The 7709-nt window shown below is 57.5% G+C and overlaps 1 long non-coding RNA gene across 1 annotated transcript; it reads left to right on the forward strand.

Moving 5' to 3' along the window:
• Positions 1 to 1071: 1071 nt before the first annotated feature.
• On the forward strand, positions 1072 to 5272 carry LOC113595772 (uncharacterized). Its single transcript, XR_003416374.2, has 3 exons — positions 1072 to 2208; positions 3246 to 3306; positions 4793 to 5272. It is a non-coding gene; the product is annotated as an uncharacterized LOC113595772 (long non-coding RNA).
• Positions 5273 to 7709: the final 2437 nt, after the last annotated feature.

Consider the following 7709-nt stretch of genomic DNA (forward strand, 5'->3'; position numbering starts at 1 on the left):
GAGCCGCTGCGCACCCGTCCGTGCGTCTCCGGGATGCCCGGGAACGTGGGTGCCCCGCGCCCCTGCTCCCTGGCACCTCCTAAGCTGGGACGGAGCTGTGCCCGTCCGTCTCTTGGGTGCCCTGCATCCCCGGGTGGGATCAGGGAAGTGAGTGCATTTTTTATCCTTTTACTTTCTTCCTTGTCTGGTGGTCCTTCTCCCGAATCGTATTGCACGTGTGTCTTCTCCCCTCTACCCGGGGACTGAGGCCTGTCACCTCTCACCCCTACAGCCACCTCCTCCCCTCTGCTCTCCCTGCAAACCAGGCCCTGCAGGGCCCCCGCTGGAAACATGAATCCGAGAATGTCACATCACGCCCCTGCTTCAAGCCCTCAGGTTGGACCCTCGATGACGTGTCTGTGGCTCACCAGGACCTATGCCATCTGGTCCCCGGCCCGACTCCACTCCTCAGAGCTGCTTCTTGCATCCAGGTCTCTGTGCTTTCTGTTTGGAACATTCTACCCCCGCGCCTCTGCATGGCTGACTTCCGCTCAGGGGAGAGGCCGTGCAGACCCCTGCCCCCCACAGGCCTGCTCACGCACCTCCCACTCAGCCAGGACACCTCGCTCCTGTCACTCTGATTCTCGGCTTGTCTGAGGTGTGTGTGCAGTGGGACAGGGGCAGCCCACTGTGCCCCTGCTGTCTCCCAGTGCCAGGGACAGTGCGTGCCCCACCCAGCACTGAGCAGACGAACAAGAAAGGTGGGGATAAGGCGGGTCTCCTGAAACTTAACCTTGGAAGAGTGAAGAGGGCCCCTCGATGCTGCACCCACCTGAACCCTTGCCTACACCTGGAAGAGGCTTTTCTTGTCTCTTCTGGAAAACTCCAGGACAGAATCACAAGAACTGGGGCCAGAGGAGGCAGCTTGAGCAGAACAAGCTGATGACAGGAGGTTCCAGAAGGCAGGGGCTGGGGGGTGGGGGGGGGGTGGGGGTGGGTTGGAAGCAGGACGATGAAAACAAATGTCTGAGGAGAAGGAAAGAGATGATACAGGATTTAAGGGAGGGAGAGCGGGCAGGGGGACGTTGGAAATCTGAGCAGACCAAGAGCGGCGATAAAACACAACAGAGACCAGGAACACGGAAAGCAGGTGAACGCAGGCTTCAGGTGTCAAATCAGTGCCCAGGCTGTGACACTGCGCTGGGATGACACCCCGTGGCTTCAGCGCCCCGCCGCCCCCACGCCTGGCGTCCCCGGGGCCACGGCTGCCACCTGCTGAGTGGCTGGCTGGATCCTTTCAGGTTACAGTCACCCGGGTTTTGTTATCCAGCTTTGGGGGATTAGTGCCCATCAACTCCCCCAGGGCACAGGACGCAGACCCCGGGGCTGCTGGGAGGTGGCTGGACTCCTTGGGCAGTGGCAGGAGATCCCAGCCCCGTCCACTCTGCTCAGGTACAGCTGTGGAATGGGCAGCGAAAGCCTGAGCGTGGCGCTGTGCTGAGTGTGGGGGCCAGAGACGCGCGTCCTTCAAGAAGCAAGCCCTCGTGTTGCCTTCCGAGCAGCGCCTCTGTCTCCTTCCCCTTTCCGGGTCTGTGGTTGAATGAAGCTTTGCCCGGAACAAGCCTCAGAGGCAGATGGGGGAAGCCTCCTCCCCAAAAACATGACCCTTACCCGTTACAGATTCACTTCTTTGGGATAAGGATGCTTGGACCCCAGCTCAGCCCCGTAGATTCAGGTGCAGCGAATATCAGTTAGTGCCTGATCAATCTGTTCTCAGGGTTTCCTGGGTGACTCAGAATGCACACCAGTGGCTAAGGCATTAAGTCACCTCCAAACCCTTCCATCTTGAATGTCCTGTTGTGGCTTAATGTTTGATACTTCCCCAGTAAGCGGGCTGCCTTGGGTTGAGCGAACAAATTCCTTGTTTGACGGGCGAAACCATGGCAGGTGGCCAGAGTGGCGGTGATATCCCGTGTCCCGGTGGACCATGAGAGTGGGATTCTCGGGACCGCTGGCAGGGCCCTCGAGGCTGCTGGGCGCTGTGTGTGGAAAGGGGAGCCTTGTAGAAAGGAAGCGGGGAGGAGACGTGGTCGTCCAGTCTGCTCGACAGGCCATCCAGCTCTCAAGCTAACACTTGTGGAATTGGTGATTCCTACGAACAGGAATCCCCCCCTTCCCCCACACACACATAGCAAATGGCCTAGACCTGGGTCTCCAGCTGCAGAAGAGGTGAGTTCTGGTGAACGAGTAGAAGCAGGTGCTGGGGCATCAAGAAGGAGGCAGGAGGGCGCGAAATAACCCAGTGGGTGCAGAGCCCTCTGCCCCCAAGGCTGCAGAAAGGATCGCCCCGGGGCCCCCACGGAACGTCTCCAGCCAAGGCTGGGTGCCGTAGAGCAGCTTTGAGCTGCTTGCTGGGGGCACCGCATGGACGCTCGGGCAGCACCCTTGTCTCCCGAGCAGGGTCTCGGGCAGCACCCCATCCGCTTGCTAGAGCCCCGTTTCACTGGGGCTCCGGGAGGGACGTGGCTTGCTTCACATTGTGAAGCTCACCCAGAACAGAACAGGGAGGTGAGCACAGGTCTGTCCACAGGTCCTGAGGCCTCTCTGGGGAGCATTTTAATTAAAAAAAAATTTTTTTTTAGTGTTTATTTTTGAGAGAGAGAGACAGAGCATGAATAGGAGAGGGGCAGAGAGAGAAGGAGACACAGAATCCGAAGCAGGCTCCAGGCTCCGAGCTGTCAGCACAGAGCCCAACGCGGGGCTCGAACCCACAAACCTCGGGATCATGACCTGAGCGGAAGTCGGATGCTTAACCGACTGAGCCCCCAGGGGCCCCTCTCTGGGGGGCATTTTAGCTCCGTAGCTACAGCACAGAAAGCAGCTCCTTCCGGAGTGTTCCCAAACTGAGGAAGAAGAAGAGAGACAGCGGGAGGTCTAATCCTGATCACAGCTGTTTCCGGGAGACCGTGTGGGCGGTGCTCCCAGACCGCAGGTGGCCACCCCATGAGACAGGTGAGGAAGGCCTGTTCGCTCCAGAAGCCGGGGTCCTCGCTTAACGAGCTTGGGCTCGAGCGCACGGACTCCCTGACTGATTCGGGTTGAACAGGTACTGTGCTGCGTCCCAGGAAACCCGCCCCTGTCCCCGCGGTCTCACCGTCCCAGGGGGAGGTTAGGTCTCACACCAGGGCCGGGCCAAGGCCGGGGGGCTCCGTGAGGCGCACACAGCAGCAGTGTCTCATCTCACCCCTGTACACCTGCTGTTCCAGTTCGTCCTGGCCGCCTCCCTGCTCCGGAAGTGGGACTGGCAGCATCGGCCTCCATTTACAGGTGAGAAAACGCAAACGCTTCCCTGGGGTTAGCACACAGGTGCCATCCTCCTCCCAGAGCCCCTGTATCCGGGGTTCTGGGGGCTGTTGTTCCAGGACAGAGCCAACTGGGGCTTGTCGTGCCAAATGCATCCACCGTCACACGTCGTACGAGCACTCGCGCTGCCCTCAAATCCCCCCATGCCCTGCCTGCCTGTCCTCGGCTCCCCAAGCCCCTGGCAACCACCGGTCTTTGAGTCTCCATAGTTTTGCCTTTTCCAGAACATCATACAGTTGGAACCGTGTAGTGTGAAGTCTGTTCAGACCGGCTTCTCTCAGCAGCACACACTGAAGATTCCCATGTCTGTTTAGCACCGGATGATGTTCCATCGTCTGGATGGACCACGGTGTATTTGTCCATCCACCTCTTTAAGGACTTCCTGTTTGCTTCCAATATGCCTGTTTTATTTATGTTTATTTATTTTTAATTATTTTTAATTTTTTCAATGTTTGTTTTTGAGAGAGAGAGAGAGAGAGAGAGAAAGAGCGCGCGCGCGCGAGCACTTGGGGGAGGGGCAGAGAGAGAGAGGGAGGCACAGAATCCGAAGCAGGCTCTAGGCTCTGAGCTGTCAGCACAGAGCCCGACACAGGGCTCGAACTCACGAACTGTGAGATCATGACCTGAGCCGGAGTCAGACGCTTAACCGACTGAGCCCCCCAGGCGCCCCCTGTGCCTGTGTTTTTAAACAGTAAAGACTACAGGCTCTTGCCCTAAATGAATTTCAGGTAAGTTGATGGCCTCTCTCCTGACTTCCATGGTTCTTCTTCTTCTTAATAGAATTTATTGTCAGGTTGGCTAAATACAGCGTATACAGTGTGCTCTAGGTTTCGGGAGTAGATTCCTGTGATTCATGACTTATGTACAACACCCAGTGCTCATCCCAACAGGTGCCCTCCTCAATGCCCATCCCCCATTTTCCCCTCTCCCCCACCCTTCCATCCACTCTCAGTTTGTTCTCTGTATTTAAGAGTCTCTTATGGTTCGCCTCCCTCCCTCTCTGTTTGAAACTATTTTTTCCCCTTCCCTTCCCCCATGGTTTTCTGTTAAATTTCTCAAGATGCACATGAGTGAAAACATATGATATCTGTCCTTCTCTGACTGACTTATTTCACTCAGCACAATACCCTCCAGTTCCATCCACGTTGCTGCAAATGGCAGGATTTCATTCTTGCTCACTACCAAGTGGCCCGGGATCCCAATCTCGGAGCCTCCGACCCAGGCCCCGTCAGGTGGGTTGGGTTAGTGCCCCAGCCTCTGGCTGCGAGGCACTGCTTCAGGGAGTCTCCCCCCCACCACTGCCGCCTCCGTGCCGACAGCCCCCCCCTCCTCGCTGTCCTGGAGCCGAGCTGGCCGCCTTCCTGGCCTCTTCTGAGTCCTGGGGAACACCTTTCACAACAGGATTGTTAGATGCCAATTAACCAAGTTGCCCTCACTCTCTCCCACTTAGGTACTCAGGATTCTGGAATTGGCAAGGATGAAGCACTCTGCATTTATAAATAGTCTCCTGCTTTTTGGGATTTCAATGACTATTATGATTGTTCTCCCTCATTTATAAATTATTGCTGGGAAAGGCACATTCTCAAATACTCATTGCTCTTAAGAGATAATGATCTGTGCTGAGCGCCACAGCCTTCCCCGTGCAGGAGCCGCTTTATTGCACTCGAGAGTCAGCGTTGAGAGGAATGTGGTGGAAGGTGCCAGAGAGATACGGCAGCTGGAAGAGGGCGGGCTGGCGTCGCCGGGTGGCTCTGGCCCACGTGCTCCGGAAGCGCCTCTCCAGGTTGGACCAAGGGAAAAACAGCCACCTTCCCCACTGACCTGTTCAAGGGACGGAGACGCAGCTTTGGGGCGTGATCCCACTTTATTCTCAGGCCCGTGTTCAAAAGTGGGGCCCATTACTATCGCCATCGGCTCAGGAAGAATCGAGACTTGGGCAAGAGGTAGCAGCCGGGCCTGCGGCAGAGGAAGGATGGCTGAAGATCCTTTGTGCCTCTTCCCGCAGGGCGCTGAGGCTCCTTGTCCTCCCGGAGTCCAGGCTGGCCTCAGCGACTCGCTTGGCCAAATGTGACAGAAATGACGTTTGGGGAGACATACCAGGTCACAGGAGGCCGTGCAGCCCCCAGGGGGTGCCTCCTCTTGCAGCATACTCACCGGACCCCTGAGTGGCCAGGTGCACAGTCTCACCACGCTGAGGCCACCATGCGGGAGTGGCCGGGCACAGGGTGCCTTCCGCTGTCATCGTGCACGTCCACCTTGAGAGTGAAGGTCTCCAGGACCCTCCAGACCACTGAGTCGCCTTCACTGGCGTCTGTGGAACAGAAGAATCACCCAGCTGAGTCCTGTCCAAATTCCTGAGCCACAAAACTGTGAGATACAATTGGAAGTGGATGTTTTAGACACCAGGCTGTGGGACAGTTTGTACACAGATAACTGTTACCTTGCCCGGCTTAGGAGGCAAGAGCAGACTCAGACCCGCACGACTGTCTCTGCAGCCTGCTCGCGTAGCTAGTCACGGCTAAGACACAGGACGGAAACCCCTTCTCACTTCCATGGTGCCTTTGATACTGACGAGCTGTTCTGGGCAGCCCCCGGTTTTGCAGGGGTGAGAGGAGGTGTGTTCCCACAGGTGCCCCCGGGGAACCAGCCGACCCCCGGCAGCTGGCTTGGCCCAACATCTAGTTGATTTCAGCCCTAAACACAGAGCTTGGGGCTGGAAATCCCAACCGTGTCCTGACAGGTTTGCCTCTCACGCAGCTGGAAGGCAGGGGCGTCCCCAGGAGGCCCCGGCTCAGCGTGCAAGGCCCATCCATGCCCTCCCTTCACACACGGAATGCGTTATTCTGCTTACACTCCCAGTTTGCAGGGGAAAGCAAGACAGGAATCGGGCATCTCAACTCATGTTTTCTCCAACGCCAGAAGGAGGCAGGGGGAAGGGAAAGACAGAACAAAACCAGAAGAGTGCAATAATGCATCTCCGGGGACGTCCTTCCTCGGGCTGCGTGGCCTGGGCTGCCGCGGGAGGGCTCCTGGCAGACGCGGTCGGCTGCGCGTGCGTTAGGTTCACCGCCGTCACGCGAAGGGATGGTGCCTGGCGCCGCGCATGCGTACACGGAGCTCCGCAGGGGGAGTCGGCGGGGAAAGGGAGGGGAACTGAGGCCAGGCACGATGACGCCGGCCCCGGGCCTCCGCCGAGTGACGCTGCATTGCAGGGGTGGCCTCTGCGAGGCTTGCTCCTGGATGGTCCAGATGTACACGGAGAGCCCTCTCCCCGTGAGGACGGAACAAAAGAACAAACCTTCCAAGTCTTCTTGGTGGAGGGGACTTGCCACCCTCACCCCCCCAGCAGGAAGCTTCCCGGTCTGGCCCTGCTCCACAAGCTCATCTTGCACATGGTTTGGGTTGTGCGATTTGCTAAACGTAGCCCCAGAGCCCGGAGGAGTAGCTGAGGCACCTCTCCAGCCCAGGCCAGGGCCCCCTGGTGGCCCCAGGGCGGGTTCTGCTCTGAGGTCGTGGCTCCCGCTGGGTCACGTCTCTAGCAGGCACTGAGCACCCAGGTGGCTGCCTGCATCAAGCCCTGGAGGTCCCTCCTTCTGCCTCCAGGGCATCCTCCACGCCTGCACAGGCTGAACCCAAAGCACATGTGTGCGTGTGCGCAGGGAGGGAGGTCAGGGTGCGGATCTCGCCTGGGGTCAGCCTGCCTCCGGTGGTGGGTGGGAGTGAGCGGGTTAGTACCCCAGCTCCTTACTCTGGTAAAGCCAATCTCTCAGGTTGTCAGAGTGCAAAAGTTTCCGCTTGTATGGCAGAAATCTGTCGTTTAAAAGCCAACGGAGGGCGGCACTTTTCTGGGCCGAACCCCAGGTGCCCGGTCAGTAACCAGCTGGTAAGTCACCCTCCACCCTCCCTGTCTCCCACCTCCTGAGCACATCTGTACGGTTTTATGAGTGAGAATGCCTTCATTCATTTATTCTTTTACTCTGGTAAGAACGGTTGACATGAGATCTACCCGCGTCACAAAGCTGTAGGTGTGCAGTTCGGGATCGTTAACTATGGGCTCTAAGCGGTACGGCACATCTCTAGAACTTACCAAACTTTACACCCGTTGAAGGACAGCTCCCCATCCCCCCCGCCGCAGCCCTCGGAAACCACCATTCTGCTCTCGTTTCTAACTCTGTTTTAGCTACCTCACATAACAGGGATTACACATTTTTCATCCTTCTGTGTCTGGCTTGTTCGCTCAGCACAATGTCCTTCAGGTTCATCCCTGTCGTTGCAAATGGCAGGTTTTCCTCCTTAAAGCTGAACAATGTCATGTTGTTTACATACACCACGCTCTCTCCATCCACCATCAATGGACGTTGAGATGT

This window comes from Acinonyx jubatus, chromosome A3 (assembly GCF_027475565.1).
Source record: "Acinonyx jubatus isolate Ajub_Pintada_27869175 chromosome A3, VMU_Ajub_asm_v1.0, whole genome shotgun sequence".
NCBI lineage: Eukaryota > Metazoa > Chordata > Mammalia > Carnivora > Felidae > Acinonyx > Acinonyx jubatus.